The sequence below is a fragment of the Podarcis cretensis genome (assembly GCF_951804945.1).
Source record: "Podarcis cretensis genome assembly, chromosome: 3".
NCBI lineage: Eukaryota > Metazoa > Chordata > Lepidosauria > Squamata > Lacertidae > Podarcis > Podarcis cretensis.
Window position 1 is genome coordinate 81313004 of NC_137172.1, and position 18776 is coordinate 81331779.

Below are 18776 nucleotides of genomic sequence, written 5' to 3' on the forward strand. Positions count from 1 at the left end.
GTCCCACAATCCTTTTTGTATTTCTATGGCTGGATTATAATGGTGTACTTGGAGCAATTGCACAATGATCCATGTCTATAAGAGGGCCCCATATTCTTAGCTGGAAGGAAGGAAGGAAGGAAGGAAGGAAGGAAGGAAGGAAGGAAGGAAGGAAGTCCCCTCTTGGAAGGAAAATTATGAAGCAAAATGTACATACAATGTACAGTTGTACAGTTTGCACAATTAAAGTGGATTAAAGCATTCTGTCACCCAGGCACAACAAATCCATTTTTTGCAGTTAGGAAAGTGATGAGGAAATGCACTGGAAAGTTTGAGGTGAATTAATGATTGACAGGAAGCACTGTTATTATTTTATCACCTAGCCTCCCTTCACCCTAAGGTGCTATGTATGGATGTCATGCAAGTGTATAAAGAATGACACTCATTAATTTATCTACAAACAAATTGGAATGAATCCTTAAAAAGAACAAGCATATCTAACCTCAACATAAGCTTTGAAAGTAAATCAGGATAAATGCTTGACAAAAGCTCTTGGTGGAATTCAGAGGTTCTTACCTTTGAGTAGACGTTTGTAGGGTTGGCCTGCACAACTATAGCCTAGGTAAATATAACCTCCCCCCCCCCAGCTTTTTCTGCTTTAGAAGACTTCTGGAATTAAAGTCTTACTTCTAATCAGAAGTAAACTAGCTTGGCTTATGCCTGTTTTGTTGTTATTGTCAGCACTTCTTGCATTAATAGGTTCTGTATGATAGCTACAAAACTTATACCTCTTACTTTTTAAGTGAAAACAAATTTTAAAGGATTTCATATGCTAAAGAAGATACAGATTGTTATATATATATATATATATATAAACACATTTGGTTTTCAGCATAATAATATCTGACATTTATATAGCATTTTAGAGTGTTCAAAGTCCTTCACATGAATTATTGCCACAATCTTTGCAAAAGCTGCATCAGGTCAGCATCATTATCCAGAATGGGGAAGGCTGTGGGGAGTGAGGCTGAAAGTATCTCACCTAAGGCCATCTGTTAAGTTCATGGCAGAGAAAAACTGTGAACCTGTGACCAGTAGCTCTTTCATGCTAAAGAGCTTCTTACAGCTAGAGGTCAGGTGCACTGAGAACCTCTACACATTTAAGCAGGCAAAATGCTAAATAAGATACATAAAAATACAATACAGAAGATTGCTGTGGTGAATTCAGGATTTGAATTTTAGTGCAAAAAGGGACTTTTTGATGAAGTTAAAAGTTTCCTGAGAGCTACAGACACACTCACAATTTTTGAGCCAATTTGCTGCTAGTCACAGATTTGCATAGCTATTGCTTCAGTCCCATTTGCAGTGACCTTTTTCGTTCTGGAAACAGTGAGGCCATGGTGTAGTTAATCACATTTGGTTAAGTGATGATGTCACTGCAGTCAATTGAAGCTATTTGGAATGGGGGCATTGCCCCCTTAGCTTTATTTATCATCTGTGATGTCATCATCTTGCCAAATCTAATTGACTAACAGCAACCCCACTGCATATAAATATATGTATTTATTTACTCATTGCTTTTTAAAAGCCATTTTTACTGGGATAATTATTTTCTCTGCCAATTTTTACAGTACACAAAGCAACTTTGTAACATTTGTAAGCACTCATGTGACAGTGGCATTATGAGACCAACATGCCATGTTCGATTTCTGGTGATGGTGTATTTCCAGATTTGATTTGTACTATCCTATCCCTTGGGCAGTAAGAAATATTGATGCAGACGCTGACCTGATCTCCACATTAATTCACAGATGGAAATGTAAAGCAATTTTTTTGTTTCAACAGTTTGTCAGAAAAGCCAATGGCAGCTGTCAACCAATGACAAGAAAAGAGAGGAAATGGAAAATAGGGAATCCTACCCCTACTATCAGGAAAGAAGGCTGTGAAATTACAACAATTTACTGTGATGTGTTTCGATTTTTCAGTAACTAATATATAATTGTATACAATATTATAATCTTGGTTAAAGAAATTAAATCACAAGGAAGAAGGGGTTTTGCTGCACTGATCCTGCATGCAGGCTTCCGATGAGTATCTGCTTGACCACTGTGGGAACAGGATACTGAGCTGTATGCCCCTTTGTCCTGATCCAGCAGGTCTTTTGTTATGCTCTTACTACATACTGATATACCAGCTAGGCCTGTAAAACTGAGGTGATATCCCCCCCGCAGCCTACCACTTATAAAATAGAATGAGTTGGAGGGTTGTGGGTTGTACCCAATAGGTGCCTGGGTAGAAAGGAACTTCTGCACTGGGTCCCCTTTTCCTAATGGATCATTTCCATCTTCCTCAGACTGATGACCTTGTTTCCTAAGAAAGAGGTGAATTTGGCCAAGACAACAGGTTCCACTGCACTGAGCACCAAGCCTAGGGGGAACCACAAGGTGTCACAACTATGACTTAGTGAATTGAGCAGAATGGAAGGTGAGAGGTGGGAGTGTACACCGAATTTTGGCCCTGCACAGAACACCACTGAATTTTGAAAGACCAAAGCCCGCTCATTCCCAAGACCCTCAATCTCTGTGATAGCACTCTGACTTGGGAGTGGGAAAGCACTCTCATGTCCCTAAGACCTCATCCAGCAACTTCACTGACTCTCTCTGGTTATCTTGACTCAACGAAACAAATTTGTGTCCTTAGTGCCAAGAGCTTACGGCACTGAACACATACAACATCTGTCCAACAGGACACAATATACAGAATAGCTCCCACATTCCTGCTGCCACATTTCTACCTGCACATGTATTGTTGTTGTCTAATGAGTTTCTGGCTCCTTGCCCTACTGAAAAACTCACTTGTTACCTTGATGCTTTGCACTGGGGCAAGACACTTCCTCAGCTAAGAGTCCATCACTTCCACTAAAGACAGAGCCAACATTTGAATAACTAGTTTTATTATAAATATAGCCTTCTAAGTACTACAATGTTTTTACACAAAAACCAGGGTGCATGAAAGACATAGTCGACATTGTGGCTATTACTTATGCAGAGCCAGCTATCTCTGTGATGCATGCTAATTGTCTGCAAATATTTGAATACGAGAAAGAAAGATTACTTTACAACAATTCCAAAAGAAAATTATAATAATGGAACATTAAGGCTGCCACTGAGAGTCAGAAGCTGAATACTTAAGACTGCAACAAGTAACTGATAATACTTCCTAGACAAGGAGATGTGGTGAAGGTAGTAGTAGTGGAATCATTTATTATATGCTCAGGCCTCAGGCCCGCCCCCGCCCCCCCCGCCCCCCGCAAAAATGAAGTCAGCAAGCCCCACTGCAGCTAACACCACTGAAAGCGACACCACTGTAATGCACTGCACAACATTCTTATTGCCTCCAGAAGCCCCTTTTTTCAATGTGAACAGTGGGAGTTAGTTTCATCTGATGTGTAGATGAAACATGGGGCCATTAACAATTTTGCAGAACAATTTTGTGTGGATCTTTTCACAATGAGATGGATGTCAAGGAACTTCCAAATTCTAGAGTCAGTCTGGCTGGCTCCCTATTGTAAGAAGTCTTTGGGTGTCAAATGCTAATGCTCAGTGTTAAATATTGAGAGAGTATCTACCAAATGTGTGTATCCAGAAACGTTCACTGTTAAACTTCAGAAAGGAGTGTTTTGAGAAGAATTAGGAGGAGCAGTTTCTCCCCTTTTTTTCTTTCAGCCTTAGTATTCATCAAGTCCCAGGTGTTTCTGTTTCACAATTTGGACTCTACATAACACTTTTAACTTAGCACTTACTTGCGGTAAACTTGTTGTGTAGAGAAGACCCCTGAAACTTAATTTGATTTCTGAGCAAGTTTGGAGTACAGTACATAGCTATCTATTAAACAAGGTCAGAAAGAATTCTGAACAGTATACCAAGTTATCCTGAAGTTTCTTTGTAATGTTTACTATGTTTTTCAAGTTCTCGTGCACTGGAGGAGATGGAAAGGGAAGCTACGTCTGCCCTTTAATATTAAACCATGTAGCTGGGTGGGTAAACAGTGCGAGCAGAGATGGCACAGTGAATGCCCTTGGGAAGGGCTTGTACATAGCTCTGACATGGGAGAGTTATTAAATCTTCGACCCAGTCAATACAAATACATTGAACCAATGATTAATCAGACTGGGGAGACAAAGGAAATAACAGTGTGAAAAGAGAATTCTGCACAAGGTTGCTGAACCAAAGAAATGTATCACAGAAATCAACTACGCAGTGCCATTATTTCACAAAAGCTAGCAAAATGTTAGCAGTGCATACTTAAAGTATTGCCAGTGTGATAGAGGAGCATTTATGCTTAGATCAAATCTTTCTTTTGCACGTATTTGCATTCTTAGAGAGCCAGTGTGGTGTAGTGGTTAAGAGTGGTAGACACGTAATCTGGGGAACCGGGTTCGCATCTCCGCTCCTCCACATGCAGCTGCTGGGTGACCTTGGGCCAGTCACACTTCTCTGAAGTCTCTCAGCCCCACTCACCTCACAGAGTGTTTGTTGTGGGGGAGGAAGGGAAAGGAGAATGTTAGCCGCTTTGAGACTTCTGAAGGGGAGTGAAAGGCAGGATATCAAATCCAAACTCTTCTTCTTCTTCTTCTCTTCTTCTTAGTCAGCAAGCTTGACTGCAAAAGTGTTCAAAAAGCAGAAATGCAAGAGAGAGCACAGCTTCATGTTCCTTTAAGGTTCCTAACTATCCAAAAAAAAAAACAGCGAACATGGAGAAGAGACAAGGGAATGAGAGGGAGGAACTAGCTGGAGTTGGAGCAATGCTGCAATGCACACAATGTTTCCACAAAGACTAAAACAGCTTGAGGTATGAAGACTGAACAACGTGGACCCAAGCACATAGCAGGGAAATTAATTGAAACAATAGATAAACTTGAATATGGCTGAAGAGAAGGGCAAGATACTCAAGGGGAAAGCAATTTCCAAGACCAAAGTGAAGATGCTAAGTGATGAGAAGCATGGCAAATCAAGTTTGTTGCACAGCATAGAAATGGTCTAGGGACGTGGGTGGCACTGTGGGTTAAACCACAGAGCCTAAGACTTGCTGATCAGAAGGTCTCGGTTCGAATCCCTGTGACGGGGTGAGCTCCCGTTGCTCGGTCCCTGCTCCTGCCAACCTAGCAGTTTGAAAGCACGTCAAAGTGCAAGTAGATAAATAGGTACCGCTCCAGCAGAAAGGTAAACAGTGTTTCCGTGCACTGCTCTGGTTTGCCAGAAGTGGCTTGGTCATGCTGGCCACATGACCCGGAAGCTGTACGCCGGCTCCCTTGGCCAGTAAAGCAAGATGAGCGCCGCAACCCCAGAGTCGGTCACGACTGGACCTAATGGTCAGGGGTCCCTTTACCTTTACCTTTATAGAAATGCTCTTAGGAAACAGAGGGGCTTCATTTGGGGCATATTTGGAGCTTGAGTATCCCATGGAAAACTGTGGGGTGGCAATATAGTTCCAGGTGCAAAACAGAGGTGGGGAATACTATCCATACTTGAAGACATGGCTCCTGTTGGAAATCAGTCATACGCCTGAGCCATGAGGAACCAGTAGCTATTCGGACTAGTGTGGATTGAGTGATTCGAGCCTGTGCCCATAGAAACTAGTATGAACCTCCAAATGAGATGTTTCTCCAATGCAATTCAGCTCACCCAGGAATTGCATGTGATAAATTAACCATTTTCCTCATGGAGAGAGTTTGGGGTTTTCCAGGTTTCCCATTTGAGGGAATTCATAGCTTCACCACCATGACTTTCCCAGTCGGGGGCCATCTCTACTCTTATACTTTCCAATACTCCCACATGCACACATCTAAGCAGGTGTTTTTCCCATATGCATAGCAAGTAAATTATCCAAATAGCCCAAAATAAAGGCCACCTGGGAGATAGAAGACCCAAGCAAAGGTCAGAAATGTGCCAACAGGCCATCAGGAACAGATTTTTAAAAATCCTTTCCAGACCCCATTAAAAGCAAGCAGCCATAGCCCAGAGTACTCCATCACAAAAGCTGTTGGCTGAGTATGCTACACTTCTGCCTGCCCAACTGTACTAAGGCAAGGTAGAAATAGAATTTTTGTAGGTCCCACTCATGTCTCTCATTAGAATGACGCGGCAGCTAAAAAAGCCAATGCAATTCTGGGCTGCATCAATAGTATAGCATCTAGATCAAGGGAAGTAATAGTGCCACTGTATTCTGCTCTGGTCAGACCTCACCTGGAGTACTGTGTCCAGTTCTGGGCATCACAGTTCAAGAAGGACACTGACAAACTGGAACGTGTCCAGAGGAGGGCAACCAAAATGGTCAAAGGCCTGGAAACGATGCCTTATGAGGAATAGCTAAGGGAGCTGGGCATGTTTAGCCTGGAGAAGAGGAGGTTAAGGGGTGATATGATAGCCATGTTCAAATATATACAGTGGTGCCCCACAAGACGAATGCCTCACAAGACGAAAAACTCGCTAGACGAAAGAGTTTTCTGTCTTTTGAGGTGCTTCGCAAGACAAATTTCCCTATGGGCTTGCTTCGCAAGACGAAACGTCTTGCGAGTTCTTGCAAGTTTTTTCCCTTTTCCCCCTTTTCTAAGCTGCTAAGCCGCTAATAGCCGCTAAGCCGCTAATAGCGCTAATCCACTAAGTCGCTAATAGCCGTGCTTCGCAAGATGAAAAAACCGCAAGATGAAGAGACTCGCGGAACGGATTAATTTCGTCTTGCGAGGCACCACTGTAAAAGGATGTCACATAGAGGAGGGAGAAAGGTTGTTTTCTGCTGCTCCAGAGAAGCGGACACGGAGCAATGGTTCCAAACTACAAGAAACCTAAACATTAGGAAGAACTTCCTGACAGTAAGAGCTGTTTGACAGTGGAATTTGCTGCCAAGGAGTGTGGTGGAGTCTCCTTCTTTGGAGGTCTTTAAGCAGAGGCTTGACAACCATATGTCAGGATGCTCTGATGGTGTTTCCTGCTTGGCAGGGGGTTGGACTTTATGGCCCTTGTGGTCTCTTCCAACTCTATGATTCTGTGATTCTCACAGGAGCCCATGGCCAAATCTCAGCTATTGTGAAACTACGGGCAACTGCCACAAAACCTCCCAATACAAAGCCTGATCGCTACAGCAGGTTTGTTTACCCTGTGGCTATGAGGATACTGGATTCTAACTCCCATCAGCTCCTACCAGGATGACAAATGGGATTCAGGGATGCTGAGAGTTGAAGCCCAAAAATATATTGGGGAACAGGAAGAATGGCAGATGAAGATGATTGACTATATGGGACTGGCAGAAATGACCAGCAGAATCCGAGACCAGGGAAAAGAGTCGGCGGAAGAAGATTGGAAGATTTTTAAAGACTATTTGCAGAAATATTGTAAAATTAATGAATGTTAGAATGATGTTGGACAGAAATTAAGTGGTTTCCAGCTGTAATGCTTAAGAGATATGGAAAATAAGGTTTTGAAATAAGTAAAAAAACTAATGGTGAGGATTTGTTGAACAAACAATTTGAATTGGAATATAAGAAAGGGAGGTATGAGGAGGTCTGGAAAATAAGTTAAAAGAAAATAAGTAAATGGAAACTCTATGTGTTTTTAGTTGTTTTTATTTTTGTATTTTTGTATTTTTGTTGTTTCTTTTCTTTTTGTTTTACAATGTATTATTTTTGAAAACTTCAATAAATATCTTATAAAAAAAAACAATATATTGGGGAACAAAAGCTAGCCACCCTTGACCTACAGCAACACCCTCCCTGCAGACTTTAAAAGAGTGCGTAGAAGAAGAGTCTTTTTTCCTAGAACCCATTTTTCTTCAAGAGCTATTTCTGCCTGCCATTAGGTGTGCATTCTGTTCTTCTTATTTGCCTTCTACTGATATGCAGTTCTTGCCAAAACCCTTCCAAACAAATTGAAGGTTAGGTGACTTGTTTCTTTAATGTCATCAGTGCATTAAACATTTTCTCTCTGCAAAATGAATTCTTCATACCTATTCCGTGAACATTAATTTAGTTGAATTTGATAGTGAGAGCACAGTGACATTGTTAAAGTTAACGACCCAGTGGTTTACAAGACAAGACACACATCACACCAAATTGATTGCATTAATTGTTTTATTGAGTAACATCAACAAGAATGTGTAGTTCCCAATGTCCTCGAGCAAAGGCTGTGTGATTCCATTAATATTGAGAAGTGTGTCCAAATTCATTAGGTAAGTGGCACTTTTTTGTTTATGAAATCTGTAGATCTAAGTAACTAAAACTTTTAGCTTCAATACAATAAATACATCACATTATTCATCTCGCAGCTCATCTTGCACTGAAAGGCTCATATAACTCCTGCATGCAAATTTGCTTGCTGTGGCAAATAGAATTTCTGTGTGTAATCTTCCAAATCAGGAAAATAAAGAGAAGCAAATACCACACTTACTTAAATGAACTGTAGTGAATATTATGGATCCAAAGATGTGTGTATGAACTCTGCTTGTGCAAGGGAGTCTTACCAATCCTATTATCCCATCCTGCTACAGCCTCCCATTCCACACTGTTCCAGCATATCCATCAACCATCAATAATAGCTTTGGGGAGTGCAAGCTGAGTCAGGAAAGCTGCCTTGCACACAAGGAGCACCAACCATATCAGAATGGAGAGAAGGCAACACAGGAGCACAGGATCAGGCCCACAGTAAAGAATAATCCAGATTTATTTATTAAATGTTTTATATCCCATCCTTCCCCCAGTCTGAATCACAGGGCAGTTTTACAACAATACTAAATAAAACACAGCACAACAGTAAAATATATTTCAAAGCAATGGGTTTTTTTAATAAAAATAAAAAACCAATAATTATTGTCACAGCTGATAATGTGCAAAACCACACCATGGGAATACCTTTATCAAGATCCAGACACATGATTTATAGCACACCAATATAATACAGATTCAGTATCTGATTCCTTATTACTTCCTTGGTGTGCCACTGCATGAATATAGCCTGCTAGCGGACAGAAAAAATGAGGAAGTAAAGTATAGTATTGGATAGCAATTCTCAGAGCTCATATACACCAAGGATCAATAACCTGTTGACCTCCAGATGTTGTTGGACTCCATTCCTATCAGCCTCTGCTAACATGGCCTGCTAACATGGCCAATGGTCAGGGGTGGTGGAAGTTATTGGGAATCAAGGTGTGGAGAACCTTTTGAACTCAAGATGTTGCTAAACTACAACTCCCATGAGCCCCAGCAAGCGCGGCTAATGACCAGGGGTGATAAGAGTTATAGTAAGTAGCATCTGGAATACCAGAAGTTCCACACACCTCTTGTAGTCAATCAATACTGGGAGGGCCCCAGGTTCCCTGGCTCTGAAATGTACAAATACATGTTTACACAAATGTATTTCAAGCACATTTAAGATGCCCCCTCTGCTAAGTAAACTGAGAAAGCCATGCTTGTAAAATTCCATTCACCACACTGCATAACGGTCACAAATTTTGGCTTCCCAGGCACTTGTCAACCTCCCTGTCTATGCAACCCAAGGCACACAATAGAAGCAAGTTTTATCAAGCCCCTGGTGGGCTGTCATGCCAATGCAACTGTCAAGTCATAGTCTGTTGCATGTCTTCTATAATACCTATATAAAGAGGCCAGAAGAGGTGTATCCATATAGAAGTCTGCAACCATTTCCCTGCTCCCACTGCATTCCGCTTCTCTTTTGTGCTCAGCCAGAAATTGATTCCTGCACTTGCAATTTTAACCCAGGCAACTTTCAATGATGCAGCAGAGTTTGGAGACAATTCCAAGAAAGAGAAAGAGAGATCATTTCAGAAAAGGATCACAAACAGGAAATGTGCTGGCTGAATAGCAAGCCTCAGCTTGTGAACTAAAAATCCATCTCAGATAATTGACATTTATTTGATTGAAACAGCAGGGTGCCCTCCATCACCATGGGAGGAGACCATATGGAAGAACAGTAAGAGTGGAGATAATGTCTGTCTGCTGAGTGTGTCAATGTGTTTAGAGATTATTCACAGGGCTCTAGGGATTCCTGTATGGTAATGTTTCAGCTAAATTGGAATCAGATTAATTGCTCTAATCTAATTGAACAACAGTGTTTATTAAATTATTGCTCATTCACCACATGATATTGCAGAGTCATTATTCTTTGAGTTGAAATAAATAATAATAATAATAATAATAATAATAATGAGGATCTCTTGTCGTGCATCTGCTCAAGAGCTCTGAAAGATTGCTGAGCCCTACGCATGAGTGTTAATGTAGTTTATAACTCTATGAGGTAAGAAATAAATTAGAGGCAAAAGGTTTACAGATGATAAATCTGCTGTCTTTCTGTGAAAATGCTTCTTGTTGCATAATGCAGCCCTAAGTTAATTAAACTGTTTTTGCAGAGCCGAGTTTCATTTCATTTTAAGTAAAGAATATTTCTTCTCAGAAAATTAAATGTTATTTTTTTGCAGCAAGCAGCATAAAAAAACTAAATTAAAAAGGCACATTTTAGTTCTGCTACATTTAGTTTTATTCTGCTTTAATTTTCCTCCCCCCACCAAATGATACTTTCAAATTTTATTTTGTAAATTACTTTGTAGATAAATGTTGTTATAATTTTCCTGGAAACCTTCATTTAATTCCTGTGTCAGGTAGATTAAGAATCATGTAGCTGGCTGGGGTCGGTTGCTAACGACTTTAACATCTGGTCCTATGTAACACAGTATCAGAAGAGAAATAAACATCACCTCTCTGAAGCTGCTATTGGTATTTCAACAGAAGCCTCTGTTGGGGCCAATTGGAGCTTGCAAATAGCAGCTTAAGAGAGGCAGGAACACTCTCCAGTACCCATTATCCCAAGGCTGTTCTGGTCTCCCTGTAGTTGCTATTTCCTACACTTTCTTTTTTAATGCACATGAATTGTATTCATGCAATAGACATCATATCAAGTTTGCACTAGTTCAGCTCACAGATAACAGGAAACATGTTTAGGGTGTTTTAGGATTTGATGCCTCAGTCTCAGTTTCCCTACACTTTGAGATGTGTGTCAGAGCCTGAGTGGAAGAAAAATGACTTGAGGGAAGAGGTTGCAAGATGAAAACAGCAACCAGAGGCAGGGTTCAGGCAAACCGCTTCTGCAATGGGGATTGACTCCACTGCCTTAAAGTGTTGGTCAGCATTCAAAGACATGGTTCAGAGGCTGTCAAGTTTGACCCTCTGGTATTCAAGATCAACAAGAAGCCCAAGCAAAACTATCCTTTCCCCCACCCTCTTTAATCACCAACACCTACCACTTAGTGAGTATTGAGTCAGATTGCATTCTTAAACATAGCTAGCTTTGTCTCCTGCCCTGAAAATGTATCCCCCCACCCCAGATGTTACCTGTGAAAAGGATGTTGTCATTATCTTGAATTCAAAGGTGCCCTCTGAGTCACAGAAAGCCTCTTCCACTCATGAGACTATTGTTTCCAATCTAGCAGAAGAGTGTTGCATGAGAGAAAACTCACCAGCTTTACATAGAGATGCTAGGGATTGAACCTGAGAGCTTTTGTATGCAAAGCAGATGCTCTATCCTCACAGGAATACTTGTACAATAACTTCTAAAATGTGCAGGGGGTTTTTCAATAACTTTTTACCACCCACTAAAGTGGGTAGTTTGACCAAACTGCGGGAGGCAGTGGAAGACAGGAGTGCCTGGAGTGCTCTGGTTCATGGGGTCACAAAGAGTCAGACACGACTAAATGACTAAACAACAACAACAAAGTGGGTAGGCCATAGTCAAAATCTGTCTTACTCACCATGTTTCTTGTACTGTGATGCAACCCCTGATACATTGTGGCACTTCACTACAAGGAGCCTTCTACAGTCATACCTTGGGTTACAGACGCTTCAAGTTGCGTTTTTTCAGGTTATGGACCCGCCGAAACCCGGAAGTACTGGAACAGGTTACTTCCGGGTTTTGGGGCTCGCGCATGCACAGAAACGCTAAATTGTGCTTTGCGCATGTGCAGAAGCGCCAAATCGCAACCCGCGCGTGCACAGACGCGCCGCTGCAGGTTGCGAACATGCATCCCTCATGGATCACATTTGCAACCCAAGCGTCCACTGTTCTTACTAGTCCTTGTGCAAGTGTTCAGAGAAGTGCACCAATATACAGTATTTCAGTCTTCCACTCATGGTGCTTCATATCCAAGTCACTGAAAAAGGAGTTTGCCTGAGGGGTACCAAGCAAAGGTTAAAAGTTAGGAGGGCTTGCTCTCAAAGACCATTCAGAAATGGTCTTTGAAAGCAAGTGGTGAGGAATTTGTGACCCTCCAAATGTTGTTGGACTCCAATTTCCATTATCCCTGACAATTGGCCATGCTGGCTGGGGCTGGTGGTTACTTGGAGACCAACAACCTCTGGAGGGCCACAGATTTCCCCATCCCTACCCTAAGAAACTTCTCTGCCTTTAGAGCAGTAGGTAATAGTGTCAAGATCTGTTTGGGAGGGATTCATGGTGTGCGTTTAATTTGCGTTTATCATTTTTATGATGCACTCAGTTAACTTAAATATCTCATTTAAATACATTTTATTATTCATATTCTTTACACTCTTCACTGCAGTTATTTGGAAATGATTCAGAGTGGCTGCGGTAATATCTAGAGAATCATAACAGATGGCAGCATTGGGAAAACACATAGGAAGCCCATTTGTAGGCGGAATATATAGCTTAATCTATTGTCAACACAGAAAAAGGAAACATTCTGCTGTGTAGGTGACTTTGTCAGGCATCAAATTAAAAGATTTGCAAACTAACATCAGAAGTGGCCTTTCTGAAGGAAGGGATTACTTGAATCTTATTACTTACTTTAAATTACTTTTAGCGTTAGAAATGCACAGCAAGCTTTTCAGACTTGTAAAGCAGTAAAGGGTAGTCCCTGATGCAACAAGCCTTAAGCTCAGTTCTGATTTCAGATCAAACAAGCACATCACCACGTAGGATGGCGGCAGCCACCTTTGGGATCAAGCCTTAAAATGCCAGTGACAGGATATGACACAACACAGCTTTATCTTGTTTTCAAATGAAGGTCAGTTGCTACAGCTCTAGCTCCAACATTACTAAATTTAGCCCTTGATAACTACAACTGCCCTGCTGTCTTTTTGGGGGAAAATTACAGTACTGGTCTTTCTTAGCCAATCATATCCATTGGAGGAGAGGAAATGGAATGATAGATTGTTAAGGATATTAACAGCTAAAGATGCTTCCATTTGGTCAGCAGCTTCCTGTATACTAAGGCAACAGCCCCCAGACTCAAGAATCCTCAAGTGACTTAGTTCACATACAAAACAATCCTATTTATCTATAGGTAAAGGTAAAGGTAAAGGTACCCCTGCCCGTACGGGCCAGTCTTGACAGACTGGCCCGTTGTGTGCTCATCTCACTCTATAGGCTGGGAGCCAGCGCTGTCCGCAGACACTTCCGGGTCACGGGGCCAGCGTGACAAGCTGCATCTGGCGAGCCAGCGCAGCACACGGAACACCGTTTACCTTCCCGCTGGTAAGCGGCCCCTATTTATCTACTTGCACCCAGGGGTGCTTTCGAACTGCTAGGTTGGCAGGCGCTGGGACCGAACGACGGGAGCGCACCCCACCGCAGGGATTCGAACCGCCAACCATGCGATCGGCAAGTCCTAGGCGCTGAGGTTTTACCCACAGCGCCACCCGGAAGTAAATCTATACTCAGGAGTAAATCATGCATTCTTCAATGGGAACTGCTCCCATGTAAACAGAGATAGGTCAGAAGGAAGACCTTCCTCAGCACACCTTTATGAGCAGGTGATAAATGCTTCTTCGTGTCCATACCTGGGAAGAGGAAAGTAAGTAAAGCATGGGATAATGTACAACCCTACTCTCAACTGCATGAACTTTCTTCATAAATTTTGTATATTTAACTTTGCTTATATAACAGACAATGACACAATGTATTAAAAGTTTGCTTTGTTTTTTTTTTTTTAAAAAAAGGCTGTAATATGTATGTATTTTCAGTTTTGCTATAATTTCCTGTTTCAAAAATAAAACTTAACCAGTGCTGTGTCTTGGGAAATATAACTACTCAACTGAACTGAAAGATTCCATATAGCCATTCCAATCCATCTGCTAAAAATATATTGGTACCTATGTTTTTTAAAGTCCATCTCATTATTAAACCAGCAAGATGGCTCTAATCCCATTCTATGCACATGACTATACATTATAATTTGGTTATATTAAGATGTAACTCATGTTCAAATATGATAGTACAAAGCATTCCAAGTCTGAATACTGTAAACTGAAGGATGCAGGTGAAAGGCTAAAGCTATGTGGGAAAACTATGGGAAACAGCAATAAATAAAATATGCTATGATCTTGTCTATTAAATTTTCAGTTTAACCCTATTTTTTTACAGCTGTATTGACAAGCCCCTGAAAACAACATTCTAGGAAACCCTCCTGCTAGGATATTGAACCACTGACCTCAACTGAACAATCTGGGGAAATTCAGGTTATATCCTATGTTAAACTCACCATTATACAGTGGTACCTCAGGTTGAGAACTTAATTTGTTCTGGAGGTCCGTTCTTAACCTGAAACTGTTCTTAACCTGAGGTACCACTTTAGCTAATGGGGCCTCCTGCTGCCGCCACGCCGCCGGAACACGATATCTGTTCTCATCCTGAAGCAAAGTTCTTAACCTGAGGTACTATTTCTGGGTTAGCGGAGTCTGTAACCTGAAGTCTCTGCAGCCCGAGATACCACTGTAATTCAAAAAGGAAGACACCTGTATTTTCTGCGTCTGTGTGTCTCGTGTGGAGTAAAATAAATAAATGAAAGAAAACCTGTTTTTGAATTGATTTGCCCTTTGTCACTGCCACAGATATGTTTTCCAAGTTATGACAGGTAGTTGTAATTCTATTAACAGCTCATCAACTTCCCTGTGAAATCGATCTAGGTTGAGTTAGCCGAGTCTTCTTAAAGGGGCTGATTTATAGCTTCTGCCAGTTTTAAAGGGCGGGGGGAGAAAGAAGCACTTCTGCCTCCACTGTAATCAAAGCGCCCAAACAATGTCTGCAAATGAATAACTTTTAGCCCTTACTGCGGGTTGTCTTAGTGGCAGGTGAGCTATGACCTAGGGCTGGCAGTTTTGCTGAGAGGCCTGCTGACGCTGGCATGTATAAATGATTGTCAATTTCCTTTATTAATTTATCTTGCCATCTCATGTATAAATGAGAAGATTTCATTCCCCACCAACACCTTAAACGTCTCCAGCATCAATCTACCATGTTTGCCTAATTTGCAATTTTGCACCATGCTGCACAAGCAGTCAGATATGGAGAACTGCAGAAAATACATTTCAATGCCTGTCCTTTCATGCATATTGTAAATGGGGGCACACAGGTGAATTTTCAGTTGACAGCACTTTAGTTAAGGTCATGGAAGGAGGTTATCATAATACTTCTTTTTATTGAGTGACATCAAGAGGAGGGTAATGAATCACAGTGATGCAAAAGCCATCCCTGAATTTTAAGAAGTAGCTACTTGTGTTGCATTAATTAATTAATTTTCAAGAGATCAAGCAAATTGTTCAGCTTTTTTTTCAAGACAGTAGGCAAATTATTCATCTTCTCTTTACTGATAAAATATTCAAAATACTAATCTTAGCTTCAGCAACCGAAACTACAGGTTGCACATCCAGTGCAAAGTGTCATTTGATCCTTAGATACTCATACATCTGCAGGGTCTAGAATGATTTAAAAGTGGATGGAGTACTGTGTGTTGAGATTTTTGTATTTAAGGGACTAGGTGGCCCTTCCAATTCTACAATTCTGTGATTCTATCTATATGGATCTAGTGGGCTCTACAGAGGGCTAAACTAGGATATTAAATGTATCCAGAAGGGTTTCTCCTTTACACATGAGAACACACTATTTTCTGGTACCTGTGTTAGTTATATTGCACCTTGATGAAAAGCCTCAAAACCTCTAGGTCTCCAGATAGCTTGAGGAGAGCATGTGTCAGCATTAAGCACACAAACTTTTGGCTTTACTACAACGCCTCTGTATACTGCAGTGGCACAAATAGGCTATTAAACCAATTTAATCAGTCAACAGACACTTTGCCCAGCCTGGGGAATCCCCAAGTTGTATTGGGGCAATATGGGATCTGGCTACTTAATTCAAATTTACGGCCCATTTTCACTGGCTTAAATAAGGGCAGGCTTTTCCACAACTCATGTTGTGCTGGCTTGAAATACGTTGCACTCTTTCTCCTAAAAATTACTGAAAACTCATCTTCTAAATAGCATTGAGCCCAGAGGAGAAGATCTATAAAGGTTACCAAGCTGGAATACAATGTCTTCTAATATGAACCAAGAAAGTCTTTAAACAGTTACCCATAGGAAATCAGTTCAAACTCCTAATTAAAAAGAACTATCAATCCCCTTTCTTAATAGAGCTTTTATCACAAGGGTGGGTTCCCCCCCTTTAATTGAACATAAGGAAAGGGATCAAAAATAAAACTGCCAATATCAAAATGCCTTTAAACAAGTATGTGGAGCAACTACACTTGGAATACTTTGTACAGTTCAATTGCAGCATCACAAAAAGGCTGCTGGAAAAAGTCCAGGTAACTTTCCATGAGAATGGAGCAACTCCGCTTACAAGGAAAGGGTTAAGGCCTTTGGGACCTTTTAGTTCAGAAAAAGGGCAAGTAATCAGCAACACAACAGAGATTTACACAATTATTTATGCTGTGAGGAAAGTTGATCATAGTAAAGTTCACTCTCCCTCCTTCCCACCATCTCACAATATTAGAACCCAGGGTCACGGAATGAAGCAGAAGGATTAGAGATCTGGGACATACAAAAGTACTATTTCACACAGCACATTTTTAACCTATGGAATTTGCTACCGCAAAATGTGGTCAAGGCCATCAACTTGGGTATCCTTAGAAGGAGATCAGACAAATTAAAGCAGCTATCAATGGTCACTACTCATGATGGCTATACATGACCTCCAGGACCAGAAGAAGTATGTTTCTGATGTATCAGTTGCTGAGGAACAGCAGCAGGAGAGGGCAATTGCCTTTATCTTCTACTTGTGGGCTTCCCAGAGGCACCTGTTTGGCCACTGTGTGAAACACAATGCTGGACTCAATAGGCCAGGGGTGAGGAGCATTAACTTAAGACTATTAAGTGTTGCATTCCCTTAGGGGAAATCTGCCAGGGGCTGAATGCTGGTAGTGGCCAGTGCTGAAGCCTATGGTGGATGGAGCCAGAGTCAAAGGTAAATTAGATTAGACCGTTCCTTCCTCCCACCTCTTACTGCAATTCTTTCTTTCTCTTTTCCCCCTCCCCCTTCTTTGCTGGACAGATTGCTTTTGCTAGAGCTCTCAACTGATCAGCTGTTGATAGCTTTTGAATGTTAAGTTTGCTTCCATCTGAAATCAGGTTGACAGCAGCAGAGCACCCATCCCAGATATAGCCTCTGGCTGCCTACATCTGAGGTAGCTTTATATTCTTATGGCTTCATGTTCTTTATGTTCTTAAGTCTTCTACTCATTTATATTTAACAAGTCTTGCTTTAAATTCAGTAGCAGCTAGCAGAAAGGAGAGTCATCACTTACCTGACCTCCTGTCCCCAGCATCATTGCACTTATCAGAGGTGGTGTGGCAGTCATCCCTGTGCAAATGCTTCAATGGAGCCAACCCAACACTCTTGTTGGTGCATTTGCACTGCACTGACTGGCCCACTGCCTTGCCCCTCTTCCTCTCCCTTCTGGTCAGTCCAGCAACACTGGTGATAGGAGGTTAGGTAAGAATCACCTCTGCCACCTCTGCTCAAATATATAACAGTGAGGAGACTCATTCGGTGTTCCTTGGTGTGGGAATACCGATGTTTTATAAGTTAACAAAAGTGCCTCTATTTGCATCTTTGAAATGTTGGAGGGGCTGAGGTCCAAGCTGGAAAGCTTATGCCAAAAAGCATTTCCCTGATAAGATTAGTTGAGATTCCCAATGGCAATGGAATCAAATAAGTAAAGCCACTCTTCTTACTTAGTTGTATCCACCTCAAGAGTAGACCTCTTGAAACTGGTGTGCTGACTAACTTGAATGCACTGATTTCAGTGGACCCACACTAAAATATGGCTTAGTTGGATACAGACCCTCTGTCTTCTTCCAGGCTTGTTTCAATCAAAAGGCCATACCCTGATGCATATTATCATTCAAATTGTACCTGAGACTTAATTATACTCTCTTGTTTTTATTAATTCCATATCTGTGAGATGTACACCTACACAAATATTATGCTGTGCTATTAGTTGGTGAGCAAAACAACATAATTAAGATGTATAAAAACATCCTCCATTGCAAGTAAATATTTTCTTTTTAATTATATTATTACCTGGTTTTATGCGACTAATTACTGGAATTTGTTATATAATTGACTCAGTAAGGGGAAAAATTATCCAAGCAGCACCGCTTCAAAACAGCATGAACATGGTAATAGATTCCAGTAATTTTAATCTAACAACCTATGGGTCTGTGTAGAATTTAGTATGCTCACAAGTTTAGTTTATCATATTCAAATTAAATATTAATCGATGCCTAGTTCCTTTGGGAGACGGTTACTGCAAAAGATAAAGCAATTCTGTTGTAATGATAGACTCTACATTCATATAAGAAAGGTCGTAGCTCAGGGGTAGAGCACATGATTTGCATGCAAAAGGTTCTAGGTTCAGTCCTGGGGTCTCTAGATAAGGCTGGA